At 36.3% G+C, this 22,358-nt stretch overlaps 1 protein-coding gene and 1 pseudogene across 25 annotated transcripts in view; both read right to left on the bottom strand.

Annotated features, from left to right (window-relative positions):
* The window catches only part of BBX (BBX high mobility group box domain containing), a 291,573-nt gene that overhangs the window by 265,912 nt on the left and 3,303 nt on the right, over nt 1–22,358 (bottom strand). For 18 of the 25 annotated variants that reach the window (XM_042230803.2, XM_015092422.4, XM_060417206.1 and 15 more), the window contains exon 2: nt 22,287–22,358. The exons of 3 other annotated variants lie outside the window; for them this stretch is intronic. The gene's annotated coding sequence lies outside the window, so the exon portion shown is untranslated. 4 more of the 25 variants (XM_012189597.5, XM_042230795.2, XM_060417209.1 and 1 more) reach the window with 1 other exon arrangement.
* LOC132659967 (large ribosomal subunit protein uL16-like) overlaps nt 1–22,358 on the bottom strand; it is a 147,785-nt pseudogene that overhangs the window by 122,124 nt on the left and 3,303 nt on the right.

The raw sequence follows: 22,358 nt of genomic DNA, 5'->3' as shown, positions 1-22,358 counted from the left end.
TAAATGCACCCTTCTTCTCTTTCAGTGTTGGGGGGAAAAGACGGCAGTTAAGAATCGCATACTTGGACTACCCTGGTGGTCCAGTGGCTAAGACTACACACTCTTAATGCAGGGGGCCCAGTTTCAATTCCTAGTCAGGGAACTAGATATCACATGCCACAACTAAACAGTTCGCACGCCAAAACTAAAGATACCGCATGCCGCAACTAAGACCTGGCACAGCCATATAAATAAATAAACATATAACTCTTCAAAAAAAAAAAAAAGAACAGCACACTTGTTCAAGACACTCTTCTCAGTCTAAAAGGTCGTCTTGCCAGCTCACTCGACTGTCATCAGGGAATTTCAAAGAAAATCTTGAGAAGAATGAGTGAGCACTTTAGCTGCGAGGAATACACATGATTTGCCCCTAATTCTGCCAACTGCAGAGAAAGCCATCCAGAGTACCAGGCCTCCTCTTCCAAGCATAATAGTAGATTCCCCAAAGCCTGCCACCAGGTACAAACTTCTGTACCACCTTTCATGCTGAGCAGGAATGTCTCCAAGACTGCCAGAGGCACTCTACAAATGGTACAGTAAAAGACACTCAGCTTTTGGAAGAAGCCGGGCATTCCTGAGGTCAGCACTGCGCTCTGCTCTCCATCTCTGTACGAACTCCTCCTGGACCTGCACAATTCCTGACCTCTCTCTAATCACAAGCCACCTGATAAAACTGCAATGCCACACTCCTCCTTCCCGCGCTTTCTTTTTCCTGTAACATTTTACCATCTAACATAGACAGCTTCCTTGTTTTATTGTCTGTTTTCCCTCATGAGAAGGTACCTTCCATTCAGGCAACAATTTTTTAGCTATTTTATTATTATTATCATAGTCCCAGAGACTAGAAGAGATCCTAGCCCATAGCAGCAGCTCAATAAATGTTTGCTGAATAAGTGCTAGTCCTTTTATCATTTATCTTTAAATATATAATACTGCCCATTGTAAGATTCCCCCCACCCCTGAGAAAGCTATTTGTCTTCCGGCTTTTGCTGTCATACAGAAATGTATGTAAATATAAGATCATGTTAGACACATAAACAGAAAAATGAACACACACTAAACACAATGTATTGAATACACCTAACAGAGCCAAGAGTGTCCTTTTTTAAAAGGGCTATAATTTATAGCTGCTAAGCATCTATATGCAAAGTGCCTGACTGCTTTACATAGGTTATTACCTTTTAATGTTCAAAATAACTTTAAAAGTAACTATTAGTTTCCTTTTTTAAAGGTGAGAAAGTCAAAGTACCAAGGGGTTAAGTGCATAGCCCAAACTCACACAAATAAGAGGTGGCTGAGATGATATTAAACAAGGCTTGTCTTTACACAATGATACTTTTAAACCATGCTGCCTCCCAGGTAGATATTAAAAGACCAACTTAACTAGGTTTCTGAGAGTGTGGCTGGATCCAGAATATCATTTAAATCATGAAAAAGAAGTCAGGCAATCTTTCCAGGAATCAGAAATTAAAGAGTCCAGGCTTAAGATTCCCTGGGTAAATCCGGACACTGGAAAAGGAACTGGCTCTGGACTTAGATGCTGGTCCCTCCTGCGTCATCCCAGCAAGTTACTCCTCCTCTTGGAGGCTCAGCTGCAAAACTTGTGAAGGAAGTGGAGAAGGGGAGAAGTGGGTGGTTGGATAAACTATGTCTACCTGCAAAAACCCATTATGAGATGACATATCTGAAAGCATACATTAGAGTGCCTGATATACAGTAGGTAGAAAATATATGTAACATTTATGTCAGATTTTCCTCATTTCTTGAAGGGCAGGACAAATATGAAACAAAAACCCACTGGGATAGGTTTCATGTCAGATCTTAGCCACAAAACTCTGCATTTAGCCTTATGTCATTCATCCACTAACTGCCCAATGCCTCTTTACTTGATAAATATTGAAGTAGGTACTGTTGGGTCATGTAAGGCACAAACATCACCAGCAAATAAGACAAAGTTCAGTAATTTTATTCATTGAACTGGTATTTAGTGAATGGTCACCAACACCATTAATTTACTAAGTTTTAAAACCGTCGTAAATTCTTTCAAAGTTATCTTTCCACAGGAAACTATAATTCATGCCTTTATCTTAAATTTAGCTAAGGAAATTTATATATTATTTATTTATAGTATATCTATAGTATACATCTAAAAATGTTGAGAATGTTTGAGCTTTATTTCATGTTGTCAGAGCAAATACTTTTCTAGCACTATCTCAGAATACAGAACAGCTTGTTCAGGTAATTGTTACTTGAATAGCACTTATACACTTTATAGCAAGGAAGTAAGAATTAATTAATCTTTCAAACTATCTTGAACATTATGAAGTTTACCTAAAACACTCTTTATTCACAAGTCAGAACAAATAAACCAGCAGTGCAGTTATGTTAATAGACCATAACAGAAACTGGTTGGGTAAAGTTATTCAACAAACAAATCAATACAACCACTTTTCCTTCTGAATATACAGCAGGGGTTGGGGAGATTAAGGAACCATACATTATTTTCAAGTATAATAACTATATCACATTTTGTAATGAAATAGGATAGTTTTACAGGGCCAGTTTACCAATCTGATCAATAATTCATACATTTTAAATTAATAAGACATATTTAACAAAAGAAATCTTGCATTATTATTACTATAAGTTTTATGAAGGTAAATTTTTGTTATTTAGCTCAGAAGTCCAAATCTTTCTCATAATCATAACCTAAAAAGAAATCTAAAAGAGGATATGAGTTTCTTGCAAAAATTATCTGTCTCATGTGAGATAAAACGAGTTTATCATATTTCCTAAAACGATTTGTCAATAAACCACTTGATGATTTACTTAATCATGTAGTCCTGTGTATCATGAAATCTTAAAAAATCTGAGTTTTATTTAGTCAGTAAACAATAAGCAAATGATGAGTGTTCTGACAAAGGGCTTTAAAAAACATGGTCCTTAAGCTATGCACACTAACATTTCCTAAAATTATAGCAACAAAAAAAATAAAATTTAGAAACCAGCAATTTATGGCCAGGAATGACTAGAGAATGAATGTCATCTCAGGCCAAGTCTAAAAGAGTTGAGGAGTCAAAATATGGGTGGCTAGTGGCTTCCAGGTCTTAGAGCCAATCTTCAGATGGCAGAGAAAGGGGTGCTAATTTAAATAAACTTCACGATATCGAATCAGTCTACTGTAAACTAGGAAGCTGGCAGGGAGGCTCTGGACAGGTGAGTGGGACCTAAAATAAAAGTAAAAGGTTAAGGATTACCTGGAGGTTTCATGCAAACAAGCAACACTTTACTGCCCTTTCTCCCAAATTCTAAAGAGGACTGGTACTCGAGCACAGTTCAAAATCTGTTTAGAGTGTAGTAGTTTACAGTCACATCACCGAGCTGAATCAAAGACCCAGCACAAAGACGGTTTTAGCTACTTAATGCATCATCACTACCTCCTGGGCAAGACTCAAATTCAACCAGGGAAGCACCATAGACTACAAACAGGGTAATGGATTTCCTGCTGAACATCCCACCGATTGCCATTCCTTAAATAAGAATGAGAAAAGTAATTATTGCTCCTGTTAAGAAAATAATTCCACAGACCAGCTCAAAGACAGTGAATGCAATATAATCTTTCCAAATGTGTAGGGGATAAAACCTCGACAATCCGAAGTCACCCAAATAGCCACTCTTACGTCAGTAAACCTGCATCCTGAAACCTGCTCCCAACCAAACATAAGGTACTGATCTGCTTTCACCATCCTCCCAGAAAAATTAACAGCTTTTATTTCCATTTAACTGCTATTTAATATTTATAAAAGTTCGTTTTTCTTTTCCTTCTTTTAACTCAAGTCCTCACAGAACATACTTTTTCCTCATCACAGGTTGCCAATTTTTGGTATGTTAAAAATCCCATCAAGTTGCACTTGTATAAGGTGACAATTAACTTTTAATGATGGATAAAAGAGGTGGATGCTTAAAGTCATTCTGCATTCTATTACTGCACCCATCTAATAAAGGAGAGCTCCTTCATAAAGGTCAAAAATTATCTTCTTTAGTCAGAACTCTAAAAGACAGACTAACTTTGAAAATATATTACATTGGCTGGGCCAAGAGCTGTGTAATAGAATATAGAGCCTTCTGTCAGTATACTGCAGAGGCAAAACAATGCCTCCACTCCATTCCAACAGAAACAATTTCTACTATGTTTATAACTTAAAAAATAATGATTTCATAAATAACTAGCATTTTGTATCTGAGAATTGTATTTATAGTTTTCTAGACGTGATGTTTTAATATCTGATGTCTAAAGACAATCTCCTTGGATACAACTGCCTGCAGGGTTCACGTATGCCTGCTCAAGTTGTGCTGTGCACAATCCTAGGGGGCGCCATTCGCGTCAGAGAGCAGAGCTCTATATATTTATTACGACAATTCCTGGCCTAAAGGCAATCAAGTGTCTTGTTCTAACAAAATCAATCTATTATGACAATCTTCCAACAATTGAAACTAGAATATATCAAGAAAAGAGTGTTTTCCAGCAGCTTTTGGGACTACCTGGCTCTTATTCTCTGAAAATTCCTATCTGGAGGATGGCAGGTGAACTCGCAGAAGCAATGCTCTCATAAGACATACCAGGCTTCCTCCCTGAACTGCAGTGCGTGCTAAGTTGCTTCAGTCGTGTCCAACTCTTTGCAACCCTATGGACTGTAGTCCATCAGGCTCCTCCATCCACGGAATTCTCCAGGCAAGAATACTGGAGTGGGTTGCCATTTCCTTCTCCAGGGGATCTTTCCTACCCAAGGACTGAACGTGGGTCTCCTGAATTATAGGCAGCTTCTTTACTGTCTGAGCTACCAGGGGTTAATTTCTCCCAAAGGAAACACAGACATACAGACCTTGAAAACATGATGGAGGGTCTTAACTCACCAATGTTTAATACATTTACATTTGAGAGGACTCAGTCCAGTGTTCTTGCCTGGAGAATCCCAGGGATGGGGGAGCCTGGTGGGCTGCTGTCTATGGGGTTACAGAGTCGGACACGACTGAAGTGACTTACCAGCAGCAGCAGCTACAGTCCGAGTTACAAGGTATGTGGTCACTACAGTAGTTTCTTAATAAGGCCACCATGAGGCGTCACAGTACACAAATCAGTTAAATCACTCTTTCACAATTAAAACTGTTAGGGTTTAAAAACTTCTTTCTCCTGATCAACAGCTTTATACTTTCTTGGACAGAACAAAATCTAACAGTCCTTGAATAACTTCAGTGGCTCTTTTGCTTAAGATTAGGATGAGCTGCTATAAGGCTAGGATGGTTTTTCCTAAGACCAGACTGTAATAAACTTATGGCATTTGATAAACTGGCATGCCATTTAACAATGTGTTATTGTTTTGGAAATTCTTCTTCTGTTTTCACAGGACACAGAACTACACCAAAGCCATGTGTCTGTTAGCTACCAAAATTATGTTATACTACTAAATATATCAGAAATCAACTAAGATAAAAAATGCTTTCAAAGTTAGTATGTATAATGTATTACATAGAGCTCTAATAACACATAATATTTTCATTCTTTAATGTTTTTAACCATTTATAAACAACATATCCAAAAAAAAAAGTCACATATTCCTGCTGTGAAAATGGTGCCATCAATGGACTAAAAATATTTTCTGCATCATTTTTGAGCTAAGCAGATTTTTCTAGCTAAACACCAAATCAGAAGTCAGATGCCTTAGCTCCAGCTCTGCCACTCACATGGCCTGGGTCCCAGTCCTTAATCTGGGTCTTTCTTTCTTCAAATTTAAAATGACGACTTATATATAAGACTCCAAGATCATCCACAATGTCCCTTCTAGAGCCCAAATTCTGTTATTCACTTTGAATGCAAATTATTTGAATTCGAGGACTTCCTGGCAGTCTAGTGGTTAACAATCTGAGCTTCCACTGCAGGGGGCACACAGGTTCAATACCTGGCCAGGAAACTAAGACCCCACAGGTTGTGTGGCCCAGCCAAAAGAAAATACATACACATAATATTTTTTTAAAATTATCTGAATTCCAAAACTATTTTCTTTTTTATATTTGTACCACAATGCTATTTTTTTTTAAAAATCAGATATTTCACCTCTTAGAATACTATATTAATACTACCTTTTTAACTTAAGAAGTTTACCAGATACTTAGAATGACTTAAGAAACAAGTAACAAGCAAATGTGAATACGGTTATGTGCTCCACAAAGACAGCAAAGGTACTTTCATCCTGGGCCGGAAGTCACATCAAGTACAGGGCACTACGAAGTGGTACAAAGGCTGCGCCAGCAGCAAGAGGCCTTGCAGCGGAGAGAGTGAGTAGGAGCGTGGCCTCCTCAGAATGAGCTGGAATGGAATGCCAGCTCCACCGCTTACCGGAAGAATGACCTTGGGCAACTTGCCGAGCCTCTAAGACTCAATTCCCTCATCTAAAATGGAGATGATAATTCCTCCCTCCCAGGCTGTTTCAAAGTGGAAAGAGAGGGACCACAGGATTCAACTGCTTAAAAACTGAGGATGGGGAGGAACTTTACCTAATTATCCTCATGACTTTCATTTTCATACCTTATTTTAAATAAAAAGCTATAGTTAAGAAAAGTTGACAGTTTCTAACTCTTTCCATCTTTAGATGTCTTCTCAATAAATACATACTCTAGTTTTTCTTCAAATTATGCTTCTTCTTCAACAAACTTCCTTATCCACAAATACTATACCATGTCCCGCAGTTAGTATAAATCTTCAAAATCAAATTATGAAAATTAAATTGAAACAAAAATAATCGATTAAAATAAATATTCTAAATAAATTTCGTGTCAGGCCTTAAATCTTTAAATAAAAAAAGGTCTGGGAGACCTAATGCAATCATTCTTTCATCATTTTCCCACAGTACAATAATAAGTAGACCTCTTTACTCTTTGGGAACTTTGAGATAAGATTCTAATAAATAAAACTCTCCTACTATGTAAAATATTAATTGAATAATTGTGCCAAGTTAAAATGCCTTTTAAACCTAAAAAGAAAAACACTTGCCACCACTTCTCTGAAAACACCAGTTGCTATCACATTATAATACAGATGTGTTCTAGAAATGGGTGTAGCTTAGGTATTTAGATATCAATTCATACCAATGATTTTTCATGATAATTTCAGAAATATGTCTCACAGGGGAAAAAATGGCCCCAATACATAATCCAAATCTCACTTAAGAACAGTAATATAAAAAAAAAAAAAAGAACAGTAATATACACTTGAAAGTACATTCTTTGTCAGTGTATGGTCTCTATGCATTCAATTTTCCATCTTTTTTACTAACTGTAAACTCTTACAAACTTTTTTACAAATTGTAAAAAGTTAAGTCAAATGGACAGTGTTCCACACGATCTGAAAACACTTAAATACACAAATATATTTAAATATACCAGAAATTTAAGGTCCATTCCACTGATTTTATAGCCCACAGGGCATTCAAAATCAAAACAACCATATTGTCTAGGGCACTGCCATTCCAGGTATTTACAATCACTTATCAGGTTGAAAGTAAGAAAACGAAACCTCAGTTTAAGTAAGATAACTTCTGCTTTTCACAGTGGGCAGTTTTCTAGAGGAATGACCAAACGACAGGGTTTTTGCCTCAGGGGAGCCACTGCAAACTCTGGCTCAGGTTCAGCCACTTGACAACTTTGAACCTGTTTCCTCATCTGCAAAAATGGGAATAATGATACCCTACTTCACAGCCTAAAGAGCAAGCAAGATGTCTGAGAAATCACAGTGTAAACTCTAGATGGCAATAACAAGTTTGACATTTTTACTACTGTGCCTTTAAGAGTGACAAACTTACAATGAAGAAAGATTTGACGACTTAATGACCAAAAGGATGAAAGCAAAGAAATTTTACTAGTTTAAGTCTTTATCTGGAGACTATGATACAGATGCAGGAGAGCTCTCAGAGGAAATTTTAAGATTTTTTTTTTTTTAATGTGGACCATTTTTTGAAGTCTTTATTGAATTTGTTACAACACCGCTTGTTTTTTTTTAATGCTTTGGCTTACTGACCACAAAGCACGTGGGATCTTAGCTTCCCAACTAGGAATCGAACCCACACCCCCCGCAATGGAAGGTGAAATCTTAACCACTGGACCACCAGGGAAGTCCCTCAGAGAAAATTTTTATTCAGCTCTAGGAAGCCTGAGCAGACTAAACTGTTTTTGTAAGGGCAAAGGGGAACTTCCTGTGCCTTACTACGAGACATCAGAAATGCAAATTAGAGCACAGTAATTTATTAATTGTGCAGATGTGAAACTGCTTTAAATAAACATGCCCTAAATGAGACTGCACTGCAGAGGGAGTTAGGGGGTACCTGTCTTGACTGTATGTCACAGCTGAAGAAGGATGCCTTCGTCTGGCCAGCCTCTAAAGGAGAGAGCTAATGCCAGAGCTGTTTCTCAGGGGAAGTCTGTTCTCCCCAACTCGAACAACGCTCAATAAAATGCATGACAGGTTTATTTTATGACCACAAAACTAGAATTTTTACTACCTTTTAAAGAGGAAGTCTATTGAATAAGAAAATTCCAAAACTAAGAGGGGAACTACAAACTACCTTGCTTTATTTATCTGTAAATACATTCAGTCCTAACTGAAATAGTACACATGAGGGTGCTCCATGACATTATGCCAGCGTTACTGATGAGGGAAGACAGTACAGGATGAAGGCATGTAAGAAATAATTCTATCACAAATTCCATTTTCTTCATTGATAATGTGTCGATGGCAGTATGTTAATAACGACATTGTTAATAACAAACAGCTAAATATGATCTGGCAGTTGTGGTCACCAGAGCACCTCTGTGCAGGCAACACTGCGAAGGCTTAAAACCATGTCTGCGGATGAGGTAATCCCAGAACCGCTGGCTTTGCTTCAATCAGGGCAGGATTCATTTACAGGCCTCTGATCTTTCCACTGAGCCATTCCTGAACATGCAGAACCTCCTATATTCAGGACATAGTATAAAACAGAGCAATTCAACAAAACTGAATCAGACACCTACTATACTGTTCTACGCAGTGTGGGTACAAAGATACCCAGATCTTATTGCTTACGAGGGTCACAGTTTTTAAGACGTGAGGTTATCAAAGCCATTCCTCTGTAATGTTCTTATTAACACTGTAACCCCTTCGCCACACTGGCTATATTTTTTTACCTACTAATCTCCATAGACTGTTCTGCTCTAGGGGACCTCCTGGAATTTACCTTTTCATGTGCTTCTACGAACTCTGGCAGATCCCTCATTATGGGCTACACACTGTCCACACCCTTAGCTCAGTGAACTAGTATTTTTTGAGTTCCTGCATTTTTATAGGTACAGGAGATATAGCAACAGACAACAGTTGACTCTATTCTTATCAGATCCTTCATGATGAGCTGGACTCTGTCCTCCTCCCTACTAACTAGACTAATTCCACTGATTTGTTTCATAGTATCCATTGCACTCTTAACAAGTTCTAGGTGCTGATGATACAGTAGGAAGCAAAACATGTCCTTGGGCTCATGGAACTTAGCAAAGCTTGGTGTGACACAGCTCACTTTTGACCAGTGGTGTCCAAAATCGGGTCCTTGAGACCCAAACCATGAATAAGACTTAGCCCACTGGAGTAGGTAAGAAGGAAATAGTATAATTTTTCTTTATATTCAAAATAAAATATTTTTATATTAATTTTATTTCTAAGCATTTATAGTTTATCACATTATATATTAATAGCTCAATATATATATGTTATAAATAAACATATAGATACTGAGGATACATGCTCAAATTCATTTACTGAAGGGGATAGCACTTAAAAATTCCAGAGACCATTGGCTTGAATGATAACACAACTAGAAGGAACTGTCTGGCCAAGATGGGTTTAGCCTGGACTTCCCACTAGCCTGGAAAGCATTTTGGCAAGGATGCCTAAACATTAAACTAAATAACCAAAGTCCACATCCATCCCAATCTTCCTCCCTAACTGTCTCCTAACAACCATATATTCACCATCCCTGTGCCCCATGGATATCAACAGCGTTGTTACTTTCTATTCCACATCTGGTATATGTGTGTCCTTACTATACCAGAAACATCCTGAAGCCAGAGCCACTACCATTTTATTCTGCAAGCCCCAGAATTCCTAGTCTGGCTTTATATATAATGAGTACTCAATAAATACATGCTGTATAAAATAAAGACAATCAATATATGGAACCCAGAATTACCAAACAGATATGACAGAGGCACCAAGCATTTGCTTTACCAAAGATTGCTCTTCTTTATAATGATCAGCACTGGATTCCTTTATGCAGCACCCCTCTGTGTACTTCACAGATCACTGATTACTACTAAGACCTGGGAATGGTAAAACTTCAAGTACCCACTGCTAACTAAAGATCAATTCGAAATACATATGAAATGCTCTGAAATTATAATTTGTCAACAAGGATTTATAGTTAGTTTTGAAAAATTAAGGAAGTCAAAACTTTACAAGAAAACATCTTTAATGAAGAAAAGAGCCAATCACCCTAATTATTGAGATCTATATATCAGACTTTATGATGAGATAGCTACAGCTGAAATATGTCAGGAATGATACATATGGTTACCTAAAAAGAATTCAAGAAATAAAATCCACCACTGATTTATGATACAGTAAACTCGTCACTATGTGAGTAAGACCAGATCCTCAGATCTGTAACTCTGTGTCCATTCCTCAAGACCCATTTCCAAGACCTACAAGCTACAGAAGACTTCTGTATGGATTTAAATTTATGCACAGGCTATAGGTAGAAAATTATTAAAACTTTTTAAAACCCTGGACCTTACAACAAACCTTACATGTTGTATGGGACAACTAAGGATGTATAGCACCAAATGAGATAAGAATGCATATCCATATACAAAACTTAAAAGAGAAATTCATTATTACCATGAGGACTGTTAAATGAGACCTGAGTAACTGTACTTCCATGATGCCAAAGAGCCCCATGACAGAACGGAAAGAAGATTCACAAAACATTTTTCTGTTTCTCCATTCCTCTTTGCTTCTTTAATGTTAACATTAGGGTCATTATCAACCGTGTGAGCTTACCAAGAAATATTTTCCCAGATCAGTTTCTTCCTTATGATTTCGCTTATGAATGTATTTTTTATTAAAGCACCCAGGGTTGGCATCTGGAACACTGAGCACACAGTATTTTCGAAACAAAGTTTTAATCTAAACTGTGATGATGTCCAAAAATGAACAGTCAAAAGGGGGCCACAAATAAAACTGGGTAAAAATGAATACATCCTGAGGTGCAATAAATACAAAAGTTATGATTTTAAAATGTGATGCTGAAGATCTGATCAAGTCAAAGGGAAATCCAAAGACCAGAACCCAGATTACTAAGCATAAAAGAGAAACTCATGTGTGCCTTACAGGTCATGGCTTACTAAGACCCGAGAGACACCACAGTTGTAACAAAAGTTGAAAACATCCTGGAAAACCTGAAAACTGCTTAAGGGAAGCACTAAGCATAATTTTTAATCTATAATTTCTCATGGATAGAAAAGTACATTTTTACCTGTTTAGAGTCTGGGCTTGAGATCTTATTAATAAATATACTTTAACTAGTATATTTATGTAAGTAAGAAGTGTTAGCAATAGTAGTTTACAGTATTTTTATTGGTATGGGTTTGAACACACAGTTCAAACTTATTCTATTCACTATACTTTTAACATGATTTGGTATAAAGTGCATGGAGTCCTCAAACCGCTCCCTTTACTTCAAAAGTGTTGTCCTTTCAGACTGTGACATTAATAGCAATAAATAAAAAAGTAAAAATAAAAGAAAGTCCAAAACACTTGTGTTAGTTTTAGTTGCTCAGTCGTGTCCGACTCTTTGCGACCCCGTAGCCTGCCACGCTCCTCTGTCCACAGAATTCTCCAGGTGAGCATACTAGAGTGGGTAGCCACTCCCTTCTCCAGGCAATCTTTCCCACCCAGGGATCAAACTCAGGTCTCCCGCACTGCTGGCAGATTCTTTACATCTGAGCCACCAGGGAAGCCCCAAAACACTTAACTTCAATGTAACTTAATATAGGTTGACAACTTCATCAAAAAAAGTCACTGTTTTTTTAAATAGACTAAAAGCCAAAACAATGCACTAATAATTAAAGAAATGCCAGGCAAATTACAGTTAAAAGTCTAATTTTTAAAATCCACTCCAGCGCTTGGACCAAATGTATTTATAACCCTGATGGCAGTTAGGACATATATAGTGGCACAAGAAGAAACCCTTTCCATATTTCAATGTCAGCTCCTATATTGGAACTGGCCAATTTTTAAGCGGTTTTTGCTTAGTACTATTTTATGCCATATCTGTCAAAACAATTAGCACAGAATAACATATACATTCATATCTACTGGACTCTTCCAGTCAGTAGAAGATGCTTGCTTTGAGGATAAGGGATGTTCCATATTCATCTTATATCCTCAAAGTTTAAATCAGCATCAATACACTGTAGGCACCCAATACATGACCAGTGAATTAAGTCAGTAAGCTTTTGCTACCTGAATCTCACCTACACTTGACTAAATTATATAACATGCAAAATGATCTTTGAACACGACTCAAGAAAACAAATCAAAAAAAGGTATCAGATGCTACAAAACTTATTGAGTTTACCAGCCTACCTGAATGAGAAATATGGAAGTACTTTACTGTAGGGTGGAGAAGGCAATGGCACCCCACTCCAGTACTCTTGCCTGGAAAATCCCATGGACGGAGGAGCCTGGTGGGCTGCAGTCCATGGGGTCGCTAAGAGTCGGATACAACTGAGCTACTTCACTTTCAATTTTCACTTTCATGCATTGGAGAAGGAAATGGCAACCCACTCCAGTGTTCTTGCCTGGACAATCCCAGGGACGGGGAAGCCTGGTGGGCTGCCGTCTATGGGGTCGCACAGAGTCGACATGAATGAAGCAACTTAGCAGCAGTTACTGTAGGGGGGATGAAAGACAAGAAATGGAAGCCTGACACACCCTAAAGCATCATTGAGCAGAACCCAGCAAGAGCACTCTTCATAAGATTATCATCCACAGAAACTACTTTGCCAAAATAGAAAAATATCCTATTTCTATGTTTCAGGGTTCAGGGAAAAAGAGAAGTCATTTAAAAAGAACAACAAACTTTTTATTTTCTATATCTGAATTCGGCTCTAACTTTGCTGAATTGCAAAGATAAAAGAATTTCATTTCAGGTGAATAGGGCTCTTAGTACCAAAAAAGCAACATGTTACTTTGTATTTTTTAAATCATCTGCTACATGTATATAAATGTATAATTTATAAAATCTCTACTTATCACAGCAGAAATAAGTTTCTTACATAAATCAAAAGTACCCAGAAATCACTTTGAAAACTGGTTAACTTTTGACTGACCTTCTAATTCATGTTTGCTCATTAGAACAACACTCTGCAATGTGTCTATGAAATCTGCTTAATAATTTTTTCCATGAATACTGAATTTCTTTTCAAACCAAATTCCAGAAAACTATAACACTATGTTAAATTCCTTTTGTAAAATATATTCACTGATTAAGTATTTAAGAGTACCAGACTAAAAACATATGGACTATTCAGCAAGAAAAACAACTTCTTATGAAGAATGAATGATGATTGCTACTACTGCTGTACCAAAGGAATTAACAAACAGTGAAATCAGTAACTGCTGTTATTAGACATTCCTATCCTGGATACACCAAACAGAAAGAAAGTTCTCCAACTATCAATTTCTAAACTAAGTCTGAGGCCAGTTTTGTCTTTGATTGTGACCTCACAGATGAAAACTGACAACCAGCCCCAGCTCAGAGACTTTCTCTTCTACCTTTCCTAAGACTGATAGAGGACAGTGTTCCAAGCCCCATCACTTCAAAAAGAAGATGATTTCTCTTTCAGGAGAAAGAAAAGTTAGAGGTAATTCTTAGCTAGAAGGAGCCTCAAACCTTTCATTTGCAACCTTCTGGAATGTGGTCCTAAAAGCGGGTATGCAGAGAACAAGCCCAGGAGACGGTGGCACTGCAGACCGGCATTCTAAGCCTGGCACAGTCACTTGCTAGCTGTGTGACTTCCGACAAATGACTTAACCTGAGACTTGGCTTCCTTGTCATTAAAACAGGGTTCCCTCTCATCAGAAAGCTGTTATGAAAAATAAACTAGTAAAAATAAAACTTATACTTCATAAGGAGGCTCTCAGTCCAAATATCTTTCTCCCAAAGGGTCCAGTTCAGTGATAGAGTTCGACTGCAAATTATCTTCCTCCCTTCCTCCCAAAGTGAAACACTATTTGGGCTACCCTTCTAAAAACTGCATTTAATTTTCCCCTAAATATACGTGAAACTATGTAATCATGCTACCACTCTAAAAAACAAAAATGACTGGATAAGGAATTTACTTCATAAAAACAACAGGCGCCTTTATTTCACGTAGCCGTGCTAACAGCTCCTAATAACTGTTCCTAAAAGACTCTGTAAGGGACTGTGTAAGTCTCAAATTCATAATTGACAACTTCATTATATGTAGTGATGAATACTAAAAGGACTCAAAAGCTACAAATAAATCTTTAAAATCAAATAATGGTAAAAAAGAAAAAAAAGTTCAATTCCACATTCCCATCCTCAGACATTTCTAGGCAGTATCACAGATGCACATTAGTAAATATAATAATTGGCTGAGAGAAACAGGACAGAGATAAAGGGGGAGAGAAGGGAGGAGAGAAAAGGAAGAATGGAAGGGAGAGAGAGAAAAAAACAATAACTTCAATAACACAAAATACAATCCAAATTTGACAGCTGGATGTAGAGAATTATTTTCTCATTTTGTTCCATGCTCCACCACATTCTCTTTGCAGTCAATGAGAACCCTACATTTGAGTGAGTTTTGAGAGGCTCACCAAAAGCTGAAAAACAACTCAGCAATTTTTAATATTAAAAGATTCAGGACTGCTAATAAGATTCCCTCTGAATGACTCAATCTGTAGCTTTCCCACACCAAAGGATGTAGTCGAATCAACAAATAAGAAGACTATCTTTAGCCATTAACAGTTTTAATCTAACAAATGAAGATTAAGTCTTAGCATAACAGTAGTTCAAACACAGCTACTACTTTATTCCTAGAGAGTCATATAGACTCTCACTTCATACTTTTCAATCTTATAGTGCTTTTTTATAGGAAATTAGAAGTACAGATAAAAGATCAACATTTCACAGTTAATTATTAAAAATAAAGATACCTAGGACCTCTATAAAATATAACCCAGGAACATTCTCACCTGAGAGGAGACCAAATTTGCAGAAAACACTTTCACTTTTACCTTTCTGACTGAAGGAAAGAAACATTCAAGTAGCAAAGTAATAAAGGAAATATAATTCCTTCATGAAACTTCTCCTAAGAGTAAACTGTAATGAAAGTAACCTAAGTTTTGTTCACTGTTATAAGCAATGTATAACAAGGTACAAGTTTCGAAAGTTACAGCTATAAGTGTGTGTTTGTTTAATAAAATAAAAACTACAACAACCGAAAAAGAATCACAATGTCAAAATGGATGGATGAGCTTCAGCTAGCGTGCAAGTGCACGTGACTGTGCATGTCTGTGTGTCTAAGCTTTCCTTACCCGGAAGCCTTCCGCTTTGCTCAACGCAGGAGGCACAAATGATATTAAGCACTACCATTTTGTTTCCTTGTCTTGATAACCTCTGATGCCTTCCACATGTATATTTGAAGCCAAGGGTTTCAACAGATAGTCTGAGTTAATCTATGATGTTAACATGGCTTCCATGATCTATCCCCTTGCAATGAACTCAAAATGTTCAGATGATCAATGATCAAAATTAGCAAAAGGATTTTCATTGAGCTAAATGAGTAGGAATACCCTGTATTTTCACTTTGTGAACTAAGGAAGTTAATACAATAAGATCACAATCCCTTACATGAAACCCTTAGGTCCAAGTACACATCAGATTTTTTATGGGCTTTAAAAAGATCAGATTGAGCATATTGCATATTTTATGTAACATTTGTATCTCGATTTAGGTTGGTATCTCATAACCCACCATACTACTACTTACAGCAAAATATGTGAATATTTTAAGTGGACGTTAAAAACTATTTTAAACAGGCCCATTACAATCTGGATCAGGTTTTGACATCAAGTGAGTTTTGATGTCAAACTTTTGGAAAAACAAAAATATTACTTTTTCAGAGATATTTTTAGATACAGGATTGCAAATATATATCCAATACCACTCCAGATCAAGATACAGTTTATTAACTTATTAGAGATGAAAAAGTATGGCAAATTAAAATTCAGCAAAGTAAGATGTTCCTGGCAAATACATTCTTAAAAGCCAGGGAACACCCGGGTGGTTCAGTCGTCAGGACTCTGCCTTCTCACTACCGAAGACCCAAGTTCAATCACTGGTCAGGAAAGTAAGATCCCAGAAGTCGCAGGGTGCAGCCAAAAAATAAAAACAAAAACCTAGAAAGTTAGGAAATACAAAGGTATTTCATTTTAACTTATTCAAATAAATGAACACTGAAACTACTTAAAAATAAATGTCTGTGTTAGAGGCAATGAGTATTCAAGTTTGAGAATCATAGTACTAGTAGTCTTTGGTACATCCCTTGCATTTAACCACAGAGTGCATATTCCCAGGCTTTTGATTTTCATACTGCTCAAGATTTCAGGGATTTAGGGTATTTCCCATCCATTCTCTCTCTAGTTTATCCCTCTTTTCAATTGAAGTGCCATTCTGTGTGATATAATTTGTTACGGACTTTGGATATAATGCTCCTCAATCTTCATGCCTTGACACAAATGTGTTGTAACTGGTTGTGAAGAGTGCTCCTAAGTAATTAGTTATGAAAAATCAATGTACCACAGTTTAGAGGATTTTACAAGTATATATATGGGTATATTCAAGATTTTCATCATAATAACATCACTCTTGCTTATTTTCTGACAGACTTTGTTGAAAGGGAAAGAAGTGGCTTTATCACACTGTGAACTACCTATATAGTCAACTGCACAATTTATCTATGTCTATCACCAGAGAATCATAGAGTTCCATATGAAAACATCAGTTGCATGCGTCTAGGTAGAAAGTTTGAGAAACGATGCTCTAAGACATTCCAGGATGCATCAAAGTCACCTTAGTTTAGTCCAATGCTGTCAACTAACCATTTTGAATGGTGGCCTGTCCTGTGCTATATCTTTTTTTAAAGAGGTAGGAGAAGCATTCCCCAAACTTGAAGGAGCACTGTACTTAAATGTGGCATGCCTCAGCTGTTTTTTTCTTTTTTTCCCTTCTGGTTATTCTTATTTCCTTCTTATTAACTTGCTTCTCCAGCACCTCACATTCAGTTAAAAATTGAACCACTGCTTCATACTAGAGTTGAAACAAAAAACTGAAATGCCCGGCCTTGGTGCATTTCAAACTTGGTGGGAGTTGGTGTGAGATGAGATATAACTATAAAAACATATCCTATTGAGTATTGTCTGTGGATAACGGTCATTCTAGACCTTATAGTCTTGTGTAATTCTCATTCTGCTGCATGGTAAATAGAAGATGCCCTTTTGCACATATGATAATGGAAGTTTATTCTGTGTCCATATAAGCCCAAAGTCCCTCAGCTTATAAACTAGAGAGCCATCAAGAGTGAAACCCAGGGCTCTTCAGCTGCAAAGCCTCTGCTTCTTATTCTATACCTGCTACAATGGAACATCTATGGAGGGGGATAAGGGTCCTCTGAGTACTGTAAACATGCTGACTGAAATAACAGCCATACAATCTTGAAGCTCCAGAAGAGACCTCTGTAGTCAATAAACTCTAACTCCACATTCAAGTACGTAACGCCCATTCAATCTTTATCCATCAGTCCCTTAAATGAGAATTCCTCCAAGAGTATCAGGGGACCTCACAGCTGCTTCAGAATCACCAGCAGTATTAGTTAAAATGCGGATTCCAAGGCCCTCCCCTAGGTACACTGAACCAGAATATGAAGATGAGGCCTGGGGATTTCTATATTTTGCAAGCATACCGGTATTTTTTTAAGTCATAAAATAAATTTCATGAATGGCACTCTGTATTTTTTTTAATAAAATAGTTTGGAACAGATTAGGTTTATAAAGGTTAGATAGGAATATTAAATTATCAGAGCACTGCTCTTAGTACTGTTTCAGGAAACTTTTGTTCCAGGTTTTATATGTGTATTAGAATACAAAAAGTATTTCTTACCACAAATCTCAAAAACATTTGAGAAATTCAGTTGCTCTAAGAAACTTTTATCCCCATTCTTATTTGTTCTTTGAAATAAGTTATTGATCATTTATTTAATTATTCCCTTTATAAAATATCCAAACTTGTGTCTTTTTCAGGATCTCAGTTATTTCAACCCAGGAGTTTCTGTTTTATTCCCTGATCTTTTCACCCAAGGGCTATATTTAACTACTGGTTTAATTATTTAATCAATATTCTACAATACTTTTCACTTTTCTAAGATTTTGGAAAACCCAATTCATTCTTAATTTTACTTTATATTTTATACAACCTCCTCACTATCTGAAGTTATTTTATTCTGTCTAGATCCTTCAACTGATATATTTTTAACTTATTAAATTTATATTTTGGAAGGTGTGTCAGTGTTTCATGGTCTATATTTAATCCTTTAAATCTTTCATTCCCTTACGATTTCCTTTTCTGTTTATATATACTTTTTAGACAGAATTCTTTATTGGCTTGTCTTCTTTTGCATTTCTGTTGTGTAACTGGTACTTATTTCAATTCTCACCTTACCTTTTCCTTTAAAAGAAAAAAAAAGAAAACAATCCCCATTAACACATGAGAATTTTCTGGATGTATCTTTACAGTTTTACAATGATATCCTGGCATTTCAAGAAACTGTAATTGCCTTCTAAGGGATAATATGAACACATACGAATGTTGAGTGAAGCTAAACGCAAAAGGTACTCTCCTCAGGTATGACTTAAAATACAGAAATCTCTACAGTTCGACACAGTGTGTTACGACTGCCCTTGAGGTAGCACAAGCTCACGGACGGAATTAGAGTCACAGAATCTTCAAGATGGAAGAACGTCCATTCAATATTTAGCCTTAATTTTCACTACCTTCAGAGCAGTGTTTCTCAAAGTATAGCCTGAAGACCGCTTGCATCCAATTTCCTTGGGGCATATAATAAAAATGAAGGGGTGAAATTACAATGTTTTTATAATTTGGGTCTGTTTTCATTTCATAGTGAGAGGAAGGAAGCCGATTAAAAATACAGGAGATACCAGTCAGACCTATTTTAAAAGGTGCCCTTGGTAAGGAAATGTTAAAAACAAGGCGGACCTCAAACTACAAGTTCAAGAAAAGTGTCTTCTTCTTAAGTTAAACACCTGTTTAAGCTTAAATTTTAAAATATATACTACACTGGTGGTGATGCGACATGCCAAATTAATTGCCTATATTTAGTAATTCAGAACATTAAAAAATACAATTTTAAACATTTCTGCACTTTGCAACGGACTAGTAATTCCAGGGATTTCTTTAGTATAGCAAAAACAGCCATATCTATAGTGAGGCTATTGTCAAAAACTTCTTTTAATAGGGTTGAACTGTGAAGTTTTTATCACTTCTATTAAAGACTTCTAATATTAAAGTAACTGATATTCATGGTAAGATCCCAGTAAAAATATGGCCCTTGCTTTAATCACATTCTTAATGAAATGTAGGAAAACATAAACCTTAAGTATACTAATGATTAATAATTAGAAATTACATCTGTCATTTTACTGAAAAACATGGCTTTATAAAAACTTTAGCTGATGAATTAGACTTTCATGAGCTGTGCCACAGTATTTTAAGGCCGTTGGTCCTTCTTTAACTATACACAAAAAACGTTATCAATTACATAGTTACTTATAGCACAAGCAAGCCATAATTATATATTCATCCTCACTTTCACTCAGAGCTATGTTTTAAATTCAATGTCTAAACAAATCTGTTTCAGTGGATGAAGTATAAAGAACAAATCTATAAGGTCAAAGGTCCTACATACTTTTCAAGTTGTACAGCAGAGCAAGATATACATTGAAAGCAGAGCTACCTCACAAACTCATAAACCCGGAACTTTTCTTTTAATTTGGATATAAAAATCAAGATGGATATAAAAAAAAGGAAGTGTCAAAATTGCAAAGTTCTGTTAGTATCTAAGACCCTAGAGGAAGATTCTTCCTAAAACTGCCATAATACATACAAAGATGTACCGCTAAGAAATAACATAGAAGAACCCTTCTTTCAATAAATGTGAAATGCAAATTAAGACTTCAGCTTCAGAATTTAATAGAGGTATGCAGAATAATAAAATAGGAGGTTTGAAAACTCTTGGCCATATAGAAGCAAAACCCGTATCTAAAATCTTATCTTAAAAAATTAATCCTTATAAAACCAAGCCAAATAACTTGTATTTCATTGTCAGTGTGACTTTTTCAAATCACTACTTCAAGTTTTACACTATAAAAACTACTCTGACTTCAAAGACCAAGACTTTGCTTGAAAATATTGCTTTAATGAAGCAGTTATTTGATATCTCAAACAAATGCAAGAACTCATCAGATCGCTTTTATTCTGGAAATTATTGATTCCCATTTTAAATTCTGAATTGGTAAAACATATTTCCATGGGGAAAGAGCTAACATTAAAAGTTTGCGACACTGAACAAAATAATGTGCCTCACATGTCTAAATGTGGTGTTCTTTAGTAATCAGGAATGCATTTTGAATACTCTTGCCATATGTTCAAAAATGAAAAACTTCTCTTGCAAACAAGCTTAAAAAAAAAATCAAAGAGGCTGAAATCCCATATTTCAGTGTGCACTAAATTCATCTTACAGACCCATCTCATTCTGACTGTTATGCATGTGACGTATTAGGAGGCTCTCCTAACTATCTGAAATAACAAGATATTTTACATTCCATTAAAGAAAGCTGGATACAGAGCTTCTGTTATATATCATCTAAAGTTCTCAGCAATGTCAAAGTATACTTTGCTACCATACAGAACTACCAGAAAAGCTTGGTCTTCAAATTCAATTTCTCTCAATACTAAGACAATCTTTTGGTGACACACAGTATCACAGCAAGTCATGGAATAAAACAAAAGAAGGTCCCTTTTCTTTTACAGAAAACTGAATTCAAGTTCATTTTCATTCACAAAATACAGTCTGTCTTCATTGTGATACTATTACAAAGCACCAAAACTGATTTACATAATTTATAGGACCAGTTTTCTTAAATTATCAGCAATTTAAGAATACCTGAAGTGTTTCTTGCAGTGGAGGAGCAAAATTACACGTTGGTTTTCTGAAGTTTGGGCTTACCATGCTGCTTTCAAATGTTAAACCCTCAGTTTTCACTTAGAGGGCTACTTCTCAAAAACAAACTTTTTAGGCACTTACTGTCCCACGTTATTTCACCAATTTTTCCAATTAGGGGCAGAGATCTGAAAAAAGTACTTAGCAACAGATTTCAAAGTTGCTATTTTTCACATACACAGACTGTCAAAATATACCCAATTTCTCCAAATTTAGGAGTTTTGAGGCAAATTCAATGCATTAGGACAGTTATTTGCTTCTGAATCAAGCTGATATGCTAAATGCTAGATTTACTACACTGCCCAGTCCTCCTTCCCTACTACAATGGTAACTGTCATAAACAGCACAAGTTCCCAAGAAAAGAGTGTTCAGAAAAAAGTAAGCAAATGTCAGATACTCTAATTTAGAGAGGTCTTCTGGGCAATGCTTCCTTGGGTTTTTTAATAATTCTCTCCACTCACAAGTTACAATCTTTCTACAATACTATCTAGCATTAAATTCCCTAGGCCTTCAACTCTATGCAAAATTTCATTATGAAATAAAAAGAGAAAATAAGTATTTCAATGACACTTGCAGAAAAACATTAAACGGACATTTAAACTATGTTAAAATAATAACACCCATAGCCAAATTCTAAATACTAAAAATCTGCTATGGGAAACTCAATGAGACAAGATTTCTAGGGTGCTACAAGCCCAATAAGGCATCTTCTGACGAGTACAGTAAGGACCCTTAGGTCATTACTAATAACCAGCTAGCTTCCCTATATGAAGAGTTTGCATACTTACTCAGGAAGGCAAGTGGAAAGTACAGAGAGAGGAAGATGAACTGTGGCAAAGCCTCTGTCATATGATAGTGAC

This window comes from Ovis aries, chromosome 1 (genome assembly GCF_016772045.2).
Source record: "Ovis aries strain OAR_USU_Benz2616 breed Rambouillet chromosome 1, ARS-UI_Ramb_v3.0, whole genome shotgun sequence".
Classification (NCBI taxonomy): domain Eukaryota; kingdom Metazoa; phylum Chordata; class Mammalia; order Artiodactyla; family Bovidae; genus Ovis; species Ovis aries.
The sequence above is the reverse complement of the archived record's forward strand: the minus strand, read 5'-3'. Positions and strand labels throughout refer to the sequence as shown.